Below are 17,371 nucleotides of genomic sequence, written 5' to 3' on the forward strand. Positions count from 1 at the left end.
ATCTTGCTTGGTACTGAATTCAACTAGAATTTGTAGATCTAGAAATTTGGCTCCTTGTCTAAGTATAAGCAGCAAATTTTCAAAGTTTTGAAGACAGCTCAAGGCCATTTTCCAGAAAGTGTGCGAGAGGGGCAACAAAACAGAAACTTTGATTAGGCTAGTTTTTTATAAACTCCATCTTGGATAGTTGTGGTGTTCGGAATATGTTCACACAAGATATAACTATATGTACATAAAATGCAAAATGTTTTGAAAATGACTTGCACTGACGTTAGAACGGATTTGGAATCCTGTTCTTGTTTTTTTCATTAAAGTGGCATTTTCCTTTCCGAAGGGATACCTGCAAATATAAATCCCCCTGTAATATACTATTATAAAATAAAATATACATAGTATGCAAATATAAACCTGATTATTGAAAATCTGAAATGGAAATGGGGAATACAGAAATTGCAAAAGGATGTGACTGTTCAGTCACTGCTTTAAAAATAACCTAGGAAAGTATCTGTGCAGTCCTTATAATCTGAGTCTGAAATAACATAACACAAGTTTTCCACGAGTTTATAAATGGAATATGCTGTAATACTTTGTTGCACAAGAAAGGTTTACAAGCACTTTGGTGTCTTTGGAAATGTAAGCTGTCATTTGGATTTTTGAAAGCTTTTTTTCCAGCCAGTTCTTTGCTAGCATCTGCTAGCTGCCTTGTTTTGTCACAACATCCATGTCAAATTGCTAGTTTAAGACCAGTTTATCTTAAACCAACTCGGCTTGGACTTTCCAAGTCTTTACCCTTGATGGAAGACTGCCTTGCTCTGACATTATACATAATTTATTGGAAGTCCCGGAACTACTCTAGAAAGGAGAGGCCTGACTGTATTAAACAAACCTGTATGTTAAGCTGAAACGCTTTTAATCTGGTTTATAAAAAAGGGAATTTCCTGAAAGTTACATTTCACATCTGTTATGTGATATGCAGATGAAATATTTTTTAACTACCACTCTGATGTACAATGCCATTTTATTCAGCTTTGTTTTAAGAGGGATTTTATTCATTCAGAATGCACATAAATGAAATATTCAGCGAGCAGCAGTCTAGCAAATTGGACGCTACCAGCGCATGATAAATGATGAAACAGTGTGTTACAGCTCACAAAGGGGAACTCTGTGATCTATTTTGAAAACACTGAAATTAAGAATATTCTGAATTATTTGCATTATGCGAAAATCAGTACTGGAATCTAAACTGTATGTTTAAAATTCATTAACGTATTATGTTTGCAGTGGGAATGCAAATAGTTCCATTAAGTGATATTCAGTTCTGTATTTATGTTACCTTTAGCCGACCATTAAGGTTTTCGTGATGATCTGTGACAAGGTTTGGCACCTCGATTATTTGGCCCTCAAGTCAGAAGTTTTGTTTCCTTATAAGAGGTATCAGTGTGATGCAGGTGGAGCACATAACTCTGCCCCAGAAACTGGGAAGTACAAGATACAATTTAGACATAACATTACACAACTGTTATATAGCCTTAAATAAACTCAGAGCTAGATGTTGCTAAACTGCAGTCTTCTCTGTCCCCAGAATACCCCCTCCATCTTTTTGTTTCACAGGTGTGTTTTCCAAGTCTCTCCTTTTACAAGTGTGAGTGAGACCTCCAAAGCCAGTTCATTTGTAAACAGGGATTCCTAGTGGCCATTTACAGTCCAAATAAATCTTCTCTATATTGCTTGTGCAGTGCTAAGCAGGCATCGTTGGCAAGAAATGCAATCCAAAATGTTCTCGCTTTCATCCAGAAACCTAAACTTTCACCTGGGGTGGCGTTGCTTTATTGTTTTTGTCCAATCTGCCCAACTTAAAAGTGCTGCAGCTAGACCTATCCTCATGTGCAAAACGAATTAGAAAGTCACTGTCTTCTTTCCATACAGCTCATCTAGAACATTAGATGTGGGAATCTACAACTTGTGAAATTTTCCATCATTTTTTTCTCACCAAAGACAGTGGGAAAATAGCATACTTTATTTTTTGTAACCACAGTTCCCTGACAGGACAAGGTCAGCCCACCACTATCACACACCAGGACGCACCCTGCATTCCGCTGCTCTCCTGCCTGGGCAGGGCTGAGGGTAGCTCACCGCCCTCCTCACAGCCTGGGCCACACCAGCGCCACATAAACAGTAGTTATGCAAGGAATGTGGATTTCACCTTGCATTACTATCCGTTCCTGTCAGAGACTTCTTTATTTGTGCCATTTGTGCACGTAAATTGAATGGAGAGGAAAGTGGTGTTTGCATTATTAGGGGTAGTTCTGGTTCCAAAGTGACTTGATGACCTGTTCGCTGCTGCAGTACTTTTCACTCAGGTGATTTTGTGGAAATCTTCCTTAATGTGGAGGAAATTCTCTTCGGTTCAAAAAAACCAACACATGCCTAAGTCATGCTTGTGCCCTTTTCTGGGAGTCTAAGAAAGGCTTTACTGATTCATGGTTAATGCACATAGTCAACTTAATCCAATACGGAAAAGGGAAATCAAGTTCTGTGTATCTCAATGTTTATGTGTCAGCTGCTGCCACAATCAGAGGATGTGATTCCAATGTCTTTGTGCAAGATAAATCTCCAAGTCACTTAAGTGCCATGAGGGCTAGGCAAAAGAGTCCTGTAGCTTAGTACTCAGTCTCTAGCAGATATTAGGAGAGATTCTAGATACCGTGGGGCCTGTTTCTATTACCTGGTCATCTCATGTGCATGCAGAACATCATCAGGTGGTGTACACTTGGGATACTTCCATGAAACAGTAGGTGGTATCACGGCTTCTGTGCTTGACGCCTCACTCAGTTCCCTCTATACTAATTGCTAACAAATACAACTCTTGTATACCTTTCCTTTTTGACTTAGTGCCCTTGATAAGTTGGGGGGTTTGTTTGTGTGGTTTGTTAGGGGGTTTGTGTTATTGATTTTATGTTGGATTTTCCCCCTTCCCCTTTGGCCTTCTCCACCCCGAGAAAGTCCTTGAATTTCATACATACCTTGAAGGATTTGTGTACAGAGGTGCTCCGCTCAAGTTTCTTGCTCTGGTTCTCTACTTACACATTTTTTACCATACACCTTTATAACCCTTTCCTTTTTCATTTCTTGCTAAAGCCCAACACAGTATGAGTAGGAACATAGATAGATAGTTAGATGGTGTCAAAGACAGAACAATCCTTTTCCTGTTGTGCCTCATCTGTGTTGCTTTATAATCTTTATGAACCTGAGGTGGAATCTTGTTTATCTTAACTGATTGAACTGATTGTCATGAGTCAGTGTCATCAGTCTTCCAAGAATTAGTCCAGTTCCATTTTTAACCATGCCTATTTTGGTCTCCACAACATGCTGTGGCAGTGAACTTGTTCTACAGCTTCATTGTGCACAGTGAGCCAGGGGGATGTGAGCCAGCTTTGATCCAAAAATTGTGTGACCGTATATAGTGCAGCCCTCTAAGCTCTTTGCTTTTGCTGGTTAAGACTATAGCCAGTGTAAGCTCACGTCTGCCCTCAGTAGACAAAGATACCCTCTGGCTGACACTTAGACAGGTCACAGCAGTGCATTATTGAGCCAAAGGTATGTGCCATACATTACCACACTCAGGCATAATTGTGCTACCATGGAAAGACAAAAGTTCTGTGGGGAGAGCCTATGTGCGTGCATAATAAAGTCTTTGCTAGATCATGTGGCTGCAAAGAATTCATTTCCACGGGGAGGAGCTCGAATGTGGGCAAACCTCTTTGAGACTCAGGCAGCCAATAGAGACTGGAGCAGATGAAAGAAAGTATGAAAATAAAGATGATCTGCCAAATTAGTCAGCTGTTTAAGTAGCTTATACTTGTCATCTCCTGTGTGACCCAGTAGGCATAAGCTGAGACTAGGGGGACAGCCAGTCTTCTCAGATCTAGACAAAAGAGGAAGGAAAAAAGAGCTGCTTAACTCATTGTTTAATAGTTAGCTTCCCTAATAATTTGTTTCCGAATTTTGACAATATATGGTTTACAAAACAGAAATATTAGAGGAACCTAGAACTTAAATTAGAATTTCAATAGAAAAGAGACCATCACAATGATATTGTTTCAACTTTGTTTTTTTCAATTTGATTTAGTCTTTCTTCAAAACTCAGATTGTGTTGTTATTGCATATAAATGAAACAAATTTTAAACTGCTATATATATACACTACCCTAAAGCAATGGGGAAAGATAAATTCACTGTATGCAAACATTCACTTAGTAATCTGGTACTGAAACTGGATATTTGGTTAAAAACAAGAGTAAATTTCACATACATTGTCTCTTTGCTTTTCCAAATATGCCTTTACAGTTCATAATGTACTGAATCTGTTCGTACAAAACTTAGCTGTTGTTGATTGCCGAAGTACTCTGCAAGGACTACTCTGGTGATGAATTCTGCAGGTGAAAATTGTGCACCAGGAAAGAACAAAGAAGTTTTAAAGATGTAACTGTTATGTTATGGCCATGTCCAGGGTGACGGCTGCAAGGTTGCTAAGAAAAAAAGCCCATCCATTTATTTTCTGACTTGAGGAAGTATGCTAATTGTGGCCAATGATTTGAGAAGAGAGGCCTGTAGATCTGGAACACCTCTGAAAGACACATGAAATATTTTCACAATTCCAAATGAAATTAGTCACTAATTTTACTGATTGATAACGAGGAATTAGTCTTCCGCAAAATTTAGGCTGTTTGGATCCTTTGTTCTGAAAAGAAGCTATCTGTCTGAGTCAGACCAGGATCATCACTTTGGAAGAATGGAATCCAAAGTTAACCACTCAGGGCAATTTTTCAGCGTTTCGCAGCATTGTGGGAAGGAAGGGGTACTTACATGACTTAGGGATCCAAAGCTGCCTTAGCAGCACCTTAAGTTACTTGTAACCAGCTCAAGACAAGGACAGAGTTGTTCTTGTGCCAGTAGGACACAAACTGGTGCAAAGTGATTCTAGAATCATAGAATCATAGAATCATAGAATCATAGAATCATAGAATAGTTAGTGTTGGAAGGGACCTTAAAGATCATCTAGTTCCAACTCCCCTGCCATGGGCAGGGGAGTCCCACTAGATCAGGTTACCCAAGGCCCCACCCAACCTGGCCTTGAACACCTCCAGGGATGGGGTAGCCACAACCTACCTTGGCAACCTGTTCCAGTGTCTCACCACTCTCATGGTGAAGAAATTCTTCCTAATGTCTAGTCTAAATCTGCCCCTCTCCAGTTTATACCCTTTCCTCCTTGTCCTGTCACCACAAGCCTTTATGACTAGTCCCTCTCCAGCTATCTTATAGGCCCCTTCAGGTACTGGAAGGTTGCTATAAGATCTCCTCTGAGCCTTCTCTTCTCCAGGTTGAACAAGCCCAACTCTCTCAGCCTGTCCTCATATGGGAGGTGCTCCAGATCTCGGATCATCTTTGTAGCCCTCCTCTGGACCCTTTCCAACAACTCCATATCCTTCTTATGTTGAGGATTCCAGAACTGGATGCAATACTCCAGACGAGATCTCACAAGAGAGGAATAGAGGGCAGAATCACTTCCCTCGACCTGCTGGCCATGCTTCTTTTGATGCAGCCCAGGCTACGGTCGACCTTCTGGTCTGCGAGCGCACACTGCTGGCTCATGTCGAGTTTCTCATCAACCAGCACCCCCAAGTCCTTCTCTGCAGGGCAGCTCTCAATCACATCATCCCTCATCCTGTACTGAAAATAGGGATTGCCCCAACCCAGGTGTAGAACCTTGCACTTGGCCTTGTTGAATCTCATGAGGTTCTTACAGGCCCACTTCTCCAGCCTGTCCAGGTCCCTCTGGATGACATCCCATCCTTCTGCTGTGAATTGGAAGAGTGTATCAGCAGCTTAAAACTACTCTTGCCAGCTTACTCAATGCATGCAACCAGAATCCGTACCCTTCATTTTCCCTTCTTTAGCCACCACACAGGCATCCTATGGGCACAATTAGCTGTGAACATTTGGTAAAACACAGGGGAGGAACTGAAAGCCAATGCCTTTTTGTCCTTTGCACAGTCCATACTTCCAAGTTAGTGAAAGGCTGAAGATAATTATTTTTTCTTTTTCTTTTTTTTAAAGTAGTATCTGTGTTTCCTCGTGATCATTCACAACAGCGGCTTTTCTAGAAACATTTACTTAATCCATTACGACTGTCAATGGAGCACAGCTTTCCGAATTCTGTCTACTTTTCAAAACTCGTGCAGGCTTGGGAAATGCTATGCTTTAAAAAAGCCAAGAGAGCCACCCAGTGTTTAAATTAAAAAATGTACAGGGTTTTTGTGTTTTTGACTTCTACATGCAAGGGCAAGATTTTGGTGCTAACTCCGTGGTCAGAGAGGGAAAGTAGTTCATCGTCTTTCATATTAATCCCTGACAGTTCTTGTTTCTTACAAAGTGTACAGTTATTGGTGCTAGAATCGACAGTTAAAATTGACAGTGTTAAAATTGTATGTGATTTCTATCACTTCACTAGAGGCACTCAAGGCTGCTCAAAAAGTTTTCTCTTACATTGAGCCTGGGTCAATTTAATAGTATCATTTTTAGTTGTACATTTTCATTTCTTCTTGGCATTGCATGAGTTTTAACAAGGCAAAGTGCTGGGTTTTGCACTTTGGTCACAACAATGCCATGCAAAGCTACATGCTTGAGGAAGTGTGGCTGGAAAGCTGCCCGCTAGAAAAGGACCCGGGGTGTTGGTCAGCAGCCGGCTGAACGTGAGCCTGCAGTGTGCCCAGGTGGCCAAAAAGGCCGACAGCATCCCGTCTTGTCTAAAAAATGGTGGCACTAGCAGGAGCAAGGTAATGATCGTGCCCCTATATTTGGTGCTGGTGAAGCACCTGAATACTGTGTTCAGGTTTGGGCCCCTCAGTACAGGAAAGACATTGAGTTGCTGGAGCATGTCCAGAGAAGGGCAACAAAGCTGGTGAAGGGTCTGGAGCACAAATCTTGTGAGAAGAAGCTGAGGAAGCTGGGATTGTTTAGCCTGGAGAAGAAGAGGCTGAGGGGCAACCCTATCGCTCTTTACAACTGCCTAAAAGGGGGTTGTAGCGAGGTAGGTGCTGCTCTCTTCTCCCTAGTAACAAGGGATAGGATTAGAGGAATTGACCTCAAGTTATGCCAGAGGAGGCTTAGACTGAATTTTAGGAAAAATGTCTTTTCTAAAAGGCTGGTGAAGCATTGGAACAGGCTGCCCTGGATGGAGTCACCATCCTCGGAGATGTTCAAAAACTTGCAGAGGTGGTACTTTGGGACATGGTTTGGTGGGCATGTTGGTATTGTGTTGATGGTTGGACTGAATGATCATAGAGGTTTTTTCCAACCTTAATGATTCTAGTCTATGATTTAAATGCTTCAGATGCCTGTGCTGCTTCATTGCCTGCTGCTTCAGGGTGTATACTTAATGAGTTGTTTTCTGGATTGTGGCCTTGCTTCTGTGAACTGTCTTTTTGACAGTCTGGCATGTGAAACTCAGTGCAGCGCTCTGGAGTTGATGAGAAAACTGAGAAGAGGCCACACTGCAGGTTTCTTACTTTTTTCCTCAAAATGCTGCAACAAGCTTCAGCGGCTGTTATCTCCCTTCCCAGTAATCAGCATGCATGCATGCGTGCACACAACAGACATACACATCATTTGCACTGATTTTTTCCTTGTCATTTTAATGGCCTCAAGCTCCGCCAGGGGAGGTTTAGGCTGGACATTAGGAAAAAAATTTTCACAGAAAGGGTCATTGGGCACTGGAACAGGCTGCCCAGGGAGGTGGTTGAATCACCTTCCCTGGAGGTGTTTAAGGGACGGATGGACGAGGTGCTGAGGGGCGTGGTTTAGTGGTTGATAGGAATGGTTGGACTCGATGATCCAGTGGGTCTTTTCCAACCTGGTGATTCTGTGATTTCTCATGGTAAGCTCAGATATATTTCCTAACATCCGTCATCCACAGTCATTTCCTTTATTACATCTTCATATTGCCATTTTCTGCCTGTATGGATAACTTCTAGAGATAAAGAAACATGATTTTTGTAGTTACTATCTAAATAATTTGGTTGATTGACTTTGTTCTCCTAATGTAACCTAAGAAGGTGAGTGGAGATGAGCTAATGTCTACTCAACAAACAGGCAAAACAGAATTTTGCTGCCCAGTGGAGAAAAGACTGGAGTTAAAGCAGAGCTGGGACTATGACTGAGCCAACCTAACAGCTTCTGTTGCCATGGGAGATGAAGGAGAGAGGACAAAAGGAGTAATATCAGGAAGAGCCACTGATGTTTGTGAGACAAATCTCTTCTTCCTGGGTCCATGTCAGGGGTCATTGTCCCATAATCATTCTCCCTTTTTTTATTTTTTCTTTTTCCAGTCCAAGTCTTGTCTAATAGTTTGTTTTCTTGGGCAGCATGCAGTGGTACATTTAAATCCTAATGTCCATTTAACAATCTAGCATATATGTAATTCAAAGGTAGGACAGACTTTGGGTGTAGGAATTTATCTGACCTAACTTTAGACACTTGAAATAGTTGTCTAAACCTAAGCTGGTGTTCTAAGGTTCTTTACAGTCCATGAGAAGAAGGAAATGCTGCCAAAAACATTATTTCTTTTGATCTCCACACAGGTGTCTCAGAACGCTGGAATCAGTCATTCTCAAGAGTTGAATTCCTCATGTCCAACAGCAGCTAATAAAAATCAGTTACTTACCAGGAATTTCAGAGTGAGGCAGAATTATACTAGTTATTTTGGAAGCTACTTCTAGATGACCATCTTAGACAGGAGCAACTATGTTATAAAAATGCTGTCTTTTAAATTAATCACTTAACAGCTGGACTCATTTTAGTATTTGCCCCATGTGCTCAAGAAAGGAAACTGAGTGAATCTTGTGGTTTAGAATCTTAATTTGCTTATTATTGGTGGTTACTTTGCCTGATAGATAGATAGATAGATAGATAGATAGATAGATAGATAGATAGATAGATAGATAGATAAAGTTTTTAAAAATAGTTAGTTTCTTCAGTGATAATACTGCCAAAAGTAAAAATTAAGGTTCTGATAATATCACAGTGCAATACTGCTGTATTCTGTTTACAGAATCCCTTCAAAGGGGCTATCATGTTTATCAGTATGACCTCAAGAAATGTTGGTCTTGTTTAATCATTAGAAGAAAGAGCTGGAGGCCAGAAAGATCATAATACAATAATTAGGGACAGAGAAGAGCCAACAATGTGGTTCATAGAAAACAAAGACAAGAAAAGACGTATCTGAGCCTATGGTGTGTTTCCATTTCCCTCAGCTTATGTACTGCACAAATATCCAGTTTCTCCAGAATTTAAGTTTACATTGAAGTAGATTTTGTGCCAAGCTGTCCTGCTTACAAAAGCTTTTGTCTACACGAGGAAATTGACTGATAGAGCTCTCATGGTGTAAGCTATTTCTGAGCTATTCTAAAAGCTGCAACTAGTTATTTAAGAGCAACTGTTGTGGAATAGCTTATGCTACAGTGGTTACACCCACCACTTTCCCTGGAGAGAAGAAAATCCATTACAATATTCTAAATGTGAATGCATTGTAAACTTTTGCAGCATTTTCTTCAGGACTCTACAAATAGGCAACCTGAAATAATATTCTGAATGATGTTACTTGTCTCTGAACAGTTCACTCTAAAATGCAGTGGCATGACTTGGAATGCTTAGCAAAACTTGAGAAGAAAGAGGAATTGTTACAGGGAGGAAAACTCTGAGAGAAAGGAAGTAAAAACAGAAAAGAGGACTGAAAGAGAGTGAATAGCAGCAAGAGGAAAATTTTAAAGAAGAAAATCACAGTGCAGAAATAAGAGTGAAAGTCAAGATGGGCATGTTTGCTTAACTGAGAAACAGTCATAGTAGTAAGACTGAGTTAGCTAGCACAGTACAAAAGGATAGTTTGTCCCCTCGATCTTAATGCCAGCACCCCACTGGTATCAGCATGCATCTTGCTGTAGATTAAGTGTATCATATAGTCCTAAATTTAGACAAGCAGTCATTAAACATGTAATTTGGCCTTCTCTACAGAATGACTTTGCACATCTTCACATAGGTCCCGATGCCAGGACAATATTTTCTTCATTGCATGCCCGTGTTTGTTCTGCCAACCGTTCCATTACTTGCTCCTTTCACTCACAGAATGCCAAACCCTGACTCTGTGACATTTCAGTCTGAGTGTACTTTGAAAGAACTGCTTTTTCTATCCATTTTGAATGGTACAAAGCAACTTGCTGCTTGTTTCTCTCCCTGTGGCAGATGCTTCTGTCCTTTTTGCAGACTTAAATACTGTGATAAATTGAAGGAAAAGTGTGCTGTTTCCATATGCATGGCAAAAGCTGTCATATGACAAGGATTCACACTGTGCAACAAGAGCCAATAATGACAGAATCGGGAAGCAGAGCCACCTCTATCAGACCTGCCTCTGAGAGGATGTGCTATGAGCCTGTCAGCTTCCCACACAATTAATAGATGGGTTTTGCACATCCTTGCAGAATCAGGAACTAATTGATTTTACAGAAGCATTGCTTCTTTTATTTTCATAATCTGGGAGCTGAAAAAAGATTACCTTGACCAAAAAATTATTCATAGTTGTGATAACTGAGGGAATGTTATCTATGTCATGGAAAAATTTGCCTGTTTTTTAATGCTGGCATGTAGTTTTAGTGCCTGTGTATGAAAGCACATCCACATTGCTAAGAAAGCTTTTCCATCTGAGATTAGGAATAAAAGGGAGTCCTCAGTTTTAAAACTTAATAGTTTGAATGAACAATTAGACAAGGAGGCTAAATGGACATTTTACTCCAAATGTTTCTGCAGGGGAATGACACTTTCAACAAAAAAAAAAAAAGGAAACAAAGAAAGGTGATAAATGGGCACATAAAGTGGAATAGCTGAAAGTATTAGAGAAAGAAATGGAAGTATTTTATAGATAGGATGGGACTGAAAACATGGGGGGAGGTCTGAGTTATCTTCAGGAAGTGAGATCTGAGGGAGTGAGGTGGACAGGAGAAACTTTTGCTGGAGCTTTCAGATAACGGTTCTAGGTAATTCCAGACCTTATGGTGTCTACTTGTAACAAGTGATTTAGGATGTGTCAAGAAAATGCATGTTGATTTCTTGGGTTGTTCGAATGAAGGGTAGTAATATTTTCAAAATCCATGCAATGTGTGTTATAGTGGCTATGCCATCCACCTTGGGTACTTCCTAATTTGTAAAGTGTAATGCCACATTGCATAGAGCACCTTGGGATTTGCTTAGGATTCTGAAAACTGGAGACAGATCAGTTGTTGAGTTTCTTTCTGTGGAGAGGGAACAGAGAAACTGTGTCCAAGAAATGGATGTGCTGTGGAGGCTGATAGAAGAGGTAATGCTGTAGCCTACTGAGGAATGTTCAGTGCTACAATTGGAATCAAATCCAGCACTGCAATTTGGGGAGCATATATTGGTGCTGTTTGAAAAGAGCTATAGACCAGGGTGAGTAGACGAGTTCATAAATAATTTCTATGTGAAGTTATCAGGGATATAAGGGCTCTTTAATATTGTAGAAAGATGGAAAAATGAGAACCATAGGCAGTAAGGTGAAGCCAGCAAATTCAAATGAGAAATTAGGCATGCTTTTTAACAGTGAGAATGATTAATCAGTGTTGGGGAAGCTGTTTTCTACCTCTTGATGTTCTCACTTCAGAGCAGTGCGCTTTTCTGTTAGCAACACTTCAGTTGGACAGTTGTGGATCTCAATGTAGTAATAAATGGGTAAAATGCAATTGCCTTACAAACAGAAGTCAGACTATAATAAGAGATCTGTTGGTTCATCCTGGCCTTAAACCCTCCTAATCTGTGAAATTCCTTAAACGGCTTTGACTTCCTCATCCTAGATTTCACATTACTTCTTTCTGCATTCAGTTTAATGTTTTAAATTAATGCCTGAAGGCCAAAGGTGGTTCTTGTTGTTGTTTAAATACTAACCAGAGGCTGAAAACATTTCTATTTGTCCAAATCTGGAATAAAGTGGAATGATTATATTACCAAAGGGAGACAGAAAAAAAAGAAGAAGAGGGAATACTGTGTACCCAACAAAACAGAGACAAGAATGCAGGAATGTAAATGTGTTACAGGCCATTATTAGGATTTTGGATGCAAAAATAAAACTTAGAAAAGGCTGTAGAGTTGAAAAGCCATAACACGATCCAATTCATTTAGAATAGAAATCGCCTGCCCTAGATTGCTAAGGTGACAGGAAAAAAATATGAAAATAAGGTAATCATATTTGTTTTAAGTCTGGCAGTTTCCACTGAAATGCCTGCCTCTCTATAATATTTTTTTTAAGAAAGTGCCTTGGGGAATTACTAGAAAAATGAGCTTTATTAAGTGTTCATGGCCATCTGAAATACCCACCCATCCAGTATAAACGTGTTCTGGCAAAACAAGTGTTTGTGTTGCCATGGCCTTTCCCATGATATTATTTTCTTAAGCAAAAGCATTTTTCTAGCTGAGTTCTTAGCAAGGACACAGGCAGAGCGCCATGATTCAGACCTTGAAGAGAAAAATGATGATTTGGAGGGAATGGTGAAGGAAAGAGATGGTCTCAGAGGGGGCAGAACAGAGTATTTGGGTGGCTGGTGACTCTTGCCCAACAGAAGCAGTAGTTCCTTCCCCCATTCACTCTAGTTCTGTGGGAAAGTAGTGCAGCCTTCACCAGCCCTGCAGAAAGGCTGATAGGCCCCGTGCTAGGATTGTCCTGTAGCATTCTCAGTACGGGGAAAATTTCTTTTAAAAATAGCAGCTCAACAATTATTTGCTAAGCAAATCATACGTCTCTAGACACAGGCTTCCTTGAATCAGGTCACAGTACCCCGGGCTATGCACAGCTACATGAACTGTGCACCAAAATGCATCCCCAAGGTCTATGTGAATCATCCACCTAATATATCTGCAATATTTGAACTATTCCATATACTACTGCTTTTTTTCATCCTTTACCCTGCAAAATCACTTAGAGAAGGTTCTACTAAAGGGTTTCACATTGGTTTCTGTCCTCGAGTAAATACTTCTGCAAGTAAAAATAGTTGTGAATTCTACATTGTTTACTGATTTGTACTCTGGGTTTAGACTAATATCAAAGTGTTTTATCATAAAAACTACTGAGCTGGTCACATAAGCATTACAAAACATTATTGAGTTATAAGCATTGAACAGGATTACATAGTTAGTATACATCACGGTGACTAAGGCAAAACTAGCGGGTGCTTACATAAAGTGCATAAGGACAAGGCAGATATTGAGTCACTCTTTCTCTGCACATCTTCCAAAATTCTAGTGACCATCAGTTTGTGGGGTAGAGGTCACATCTGAATTCTTCCGCTTCCTGTCTACAAAGGGCCCACAAACTTCTTTCTGAAGGAAAAGACAAAAAAAAAGAACAACAGGACTGAAGGCTGGGGTTTAGCTCTTACAGAGTTTTGATGAGATACAGTCATTTTCCTTCCTTCCTACAGCTCCTGTGGGACAACTCTTGTCTCTTAAACTTCTTTCATACCCACATAGCTCTGCAAGTCACAGCAGAACATTGAAATCACTGGAGAAAGTAAAGAGAATAAGGTCCACAAACGTTAAAAGTAGGTCCAAATCCATTTAAGTATCTACTTGTTGGAGAGAATGTGTTACAAAATAACAAGTAATGAAAAATAAAAATAGAATAGGCCTCTTGGGTCATCTTATCCCCCCAGAATTCATTTTCTTCATAACACCAGCAACAGAATGAGGTGGCAAGCGGTACCCCTTCTGTCTGAAGCGATGCAGTCCAGATCTCACTGATACCTGAACACACCATCTTAGCAAACAGAACAATTTCAGAACTACAGAAAACAAATAAAGTAACAGGAAATATTTTATTTACCTTTAAATAAAATTAATTAGCTGCAACTAAGAGACCAAATAGCATTTGATAGAAATAATAGAATATGCTAGAACTTTACTCAAAACAAAAGTGTAATGTGTTCCCCTAACTGCTGAGACTCTTTCAGTCTTATGTTCCTGAACTAAGATTACATTTAGAAATCCCTGGAACAGAGCTCTACTCAGTCCTCTGGAAAACAGTTCCTTAGCCTACCACCTTACAATAAGTTCTTCCTGTTCAGCTCAACACTTGTCTGCCATCTCATCTCAATCCAGGAGGTTCTGGAGTGCGTTGAAGATAACTTCCTTCTCCAAGTGAAAGAAAAGACAACAAGGAAAGGTGCTCTTTCTTTTCTGAGAGGTACAGAGGCAATCATTTGCCAGCCTGACCTGCCCTTCCCAAAAAGGATGGGCTGGTGGGGAGTGCTAAGCTTGAGGGAAGCCTTGACTGCAGTGACCATGAAATGGTGGAGGTCAAGATCCTTAGGGCAGCAAGGAGGATATACAGCAAACTCACTACCCTGGACTTCAGGAGAGCAGACTTTGACGTATGCAGGGATCTGATTGGTAGAGTACCATGGGATAAGGCCCTGGAGGGGAGAGGGGCCTAAGAAAGCCGGTTAATATTCAAGGATCACCTCCTTCAAGCTCAGGAGCGATGCATCCCAACAAAGAGGAAGTCAGGAAAATATGCAGGAGGCCTGCATGGATGAAAAGGGAACTCCTAGACAAACTTAAACTAAGAGAATGAGCTTACAGAGGGTGAAAGCAAGGACAGGTAGCCTGGGAGGAATACAGAGAAATTGTCCAAGAAGCTGGGAATCAGTTTAGGAAAGCTAAATCCCTGACAGAATTAAATATGGCCAAGGACTTCAAGGGCAACAAAAGAAACTTTATGGGTAAGTCAGTGATAAAAGTAAGAGTAGGGAGAATGTAGGCCCTCTCCAGAAGGAAACCGGAGACCTAGTTACCTAGTATGTGGAGAAGGCTGAGGTATTTATTGATTTTTTTTTGCCTTAGTCTCCACTGGCCAGGGCTCAAGCCACACTGTCCAAGTCACAGAAGGCAAAGACAGGGACTGGGAGAATGAAGAACTGCCCGCTGTAGAAGATCTGATGGGAGACCATCTAAGCAACCTGAAGATGCCAGTCCGTGAGACCAGATGAGATGCATCTACGGGTTCTCTTACTTGTCATATTTCATATTCATACCCACTGGAAAACATAACAAGTTATCTAATTTAAAGTTAAAAATCCACGTAAAGGAGAACTTGAGCTAAACCCAGCTTGCTTTATGCAACTAATTCCAATGAAATTAAAAGGCTCTTTAGGGGAGGGAAGCAAACTTACACCATTACATTGCACCAGTCATATCTTTGATTTTTTTTTAATATGACCTTTCAAAAATTAGATTAGAGAGACAATTCCAAATTAAAATTAAATCAATTACATCTCTTGCTCTTGCAATTCAGGAGGGACTTGTCTGATGCATGAGGCAATACTGGAACTGCATATTGTGAGATGTGTCTTACTCATGGTCCTCAGTGGATTTAGTGGTCACAGTGCAATGTAGTGAGTTTTCAAGCTCCATTCAGCAAGAAAAGGGTTGAGCTGGATAATAATCCTGGAGCACAGGGAAAAGAAACCAGCTATAGAGGATAACAAGGCAGTCAGGAGAGAACCAAGAATCACTCAGAACATAGCATCACTTAGAGGGAGTCATTTCTAAGCTAGTGCTGACAGGAATTCAGAGACATAGAGGAAGCAAGAGAGATCTAGAGGCTGGAGACAGGATTGTAAACTGAGTTATTGGTGCTTAGTTGCTATGACAAACAGTGACAGTAACTTATACATATACCTCAGTTCTAAGAAATCCCTCATATTGCTTGTAAAAACTGTTGAGAAATGGCCTATTCACATGCATTTCCTCTCTTGAAGTCTACAGTTCATAGAGCACAAAGTGTAGTAGCATTTCCTACTTCAGCTATGGGTGGGTGCGTTAGTGAGAGCAGCTTCTGGTTTCATCTTTGAAAGCATAAGTCTTTAATTTGAGACCGAGAAAGGAGTGAATATGCATTTAATTCAGCTGTTCCTATTATGGAAGCCACAAGCCCCGTGGTTGGACCAGACCATGTGGGATGGTATCAGGAATGGCTACAGTCAGTTTTATTTTCTCTGTCTGCAAATGTGAATAAGCCCCCTTTGAACATGATCATGGAAAATTAATTCCCATTACTTCAACACCTATGTAGAAAAAAAATTAAGGTATATTTACATGTGACGGATAAATTATGCTATATTAACCCAATGAACAATGAAAACTTACATAACAGTCCACCTTTAACCAAATACCAAAGAATAGAATGTAATTAAAATTTAGTTCCAAGTATGTACTTTTTAATTATGAAAATCAGTAGTACATTTAATTAGAATGAATTATTTGGAATTACATGCTTTACAGAAGAAATAATGATGAATTCCTGAATATTAGAAATAAGTTTTGTCGTTCCTAGATTAAATATTTTTAGCTGGCTAACATATGAAGGCATTAAGGATTTTTCCACTTTCTTTAATAGAAAATGATTTCTTTCATGACATACTTTAAAATTGTTCTTCCATAACTCATGGGAAGCTTACTGGGCTTTTATTAAGTTGGAGCATTAATCAAACACACATATTGCCTAATCAATACAATCAAAACAAATACTCTAATACTTATGAATTACATGATTTCAAGTATCCTGTTGCCATCTTTTGAAAGAGTGCTAAGGTATCTAAATGACCAGTATGATCCAGAAATTAACTGGATTGTGAATCTAATCAGTTGCTGGGAAGGACATGAACTGCCATAGAACACTATGTGGTTCCTCACTGATGTTGCTCAGAAGATGTTTGTGGCAAGTGATCTCTGGATTCAACTCTTAGAAAGAATTTGAGAATATGGATTACAGATCTCCAGTGCAGTTGCAGACAGTAATCCACACAGATAATGTCTTTGGGATGAATTCTTGGCTCCACTGAGATTAATGCAAGTTTGTAATTGATGCTTAATTAGAAGATCATGCAGCTGAATGGGGGGAGGTTTTTGGGTTTTTTTAGTTAATTTTACCCTAAATCAAACTAGCCACCAAGGTGCTATCGGTTCTGGGAAACAACAAAATTGCTTGTTCTGCTCTCTAGGATTTTCTGTTATTGCATTAATGAAAAACAGAGAAAATGAGCTCTATATCTTGGAACCTTCAGAAAAGAAACAGAGGACAGTGAAAGAATCTGCTCCTTTCAGGAGATTTTGATGTGGTTATGTATCTTGGAGACTGGTTTGAGTTCAAATGCTATCTAAGAGACAGCAATTATAAAATTAAGCTATCAAGGTCATGTCAGTGTTGCTAGGCACTGGACAGCCATGCTTCTTGGTGCCGGGCCATTGTGCACAAACTG

Source organism: Phaenicophaeus curvirostris, chromosome 5 (assembly GCF_032191515.1).
Source record: "Phaenicophaeus curvirostris isolate KB17595 chromosome 5, BPBGC_Pcur_1.0, whole genome shotgun sequence".
Classification (NCBI taxonomy): Eukaryota; Metazoa; Chordata; class Aves; order Cuculiformes; family Cuculidae; genus Phaenicophaeus; species Phaenicophaeus curvirostris.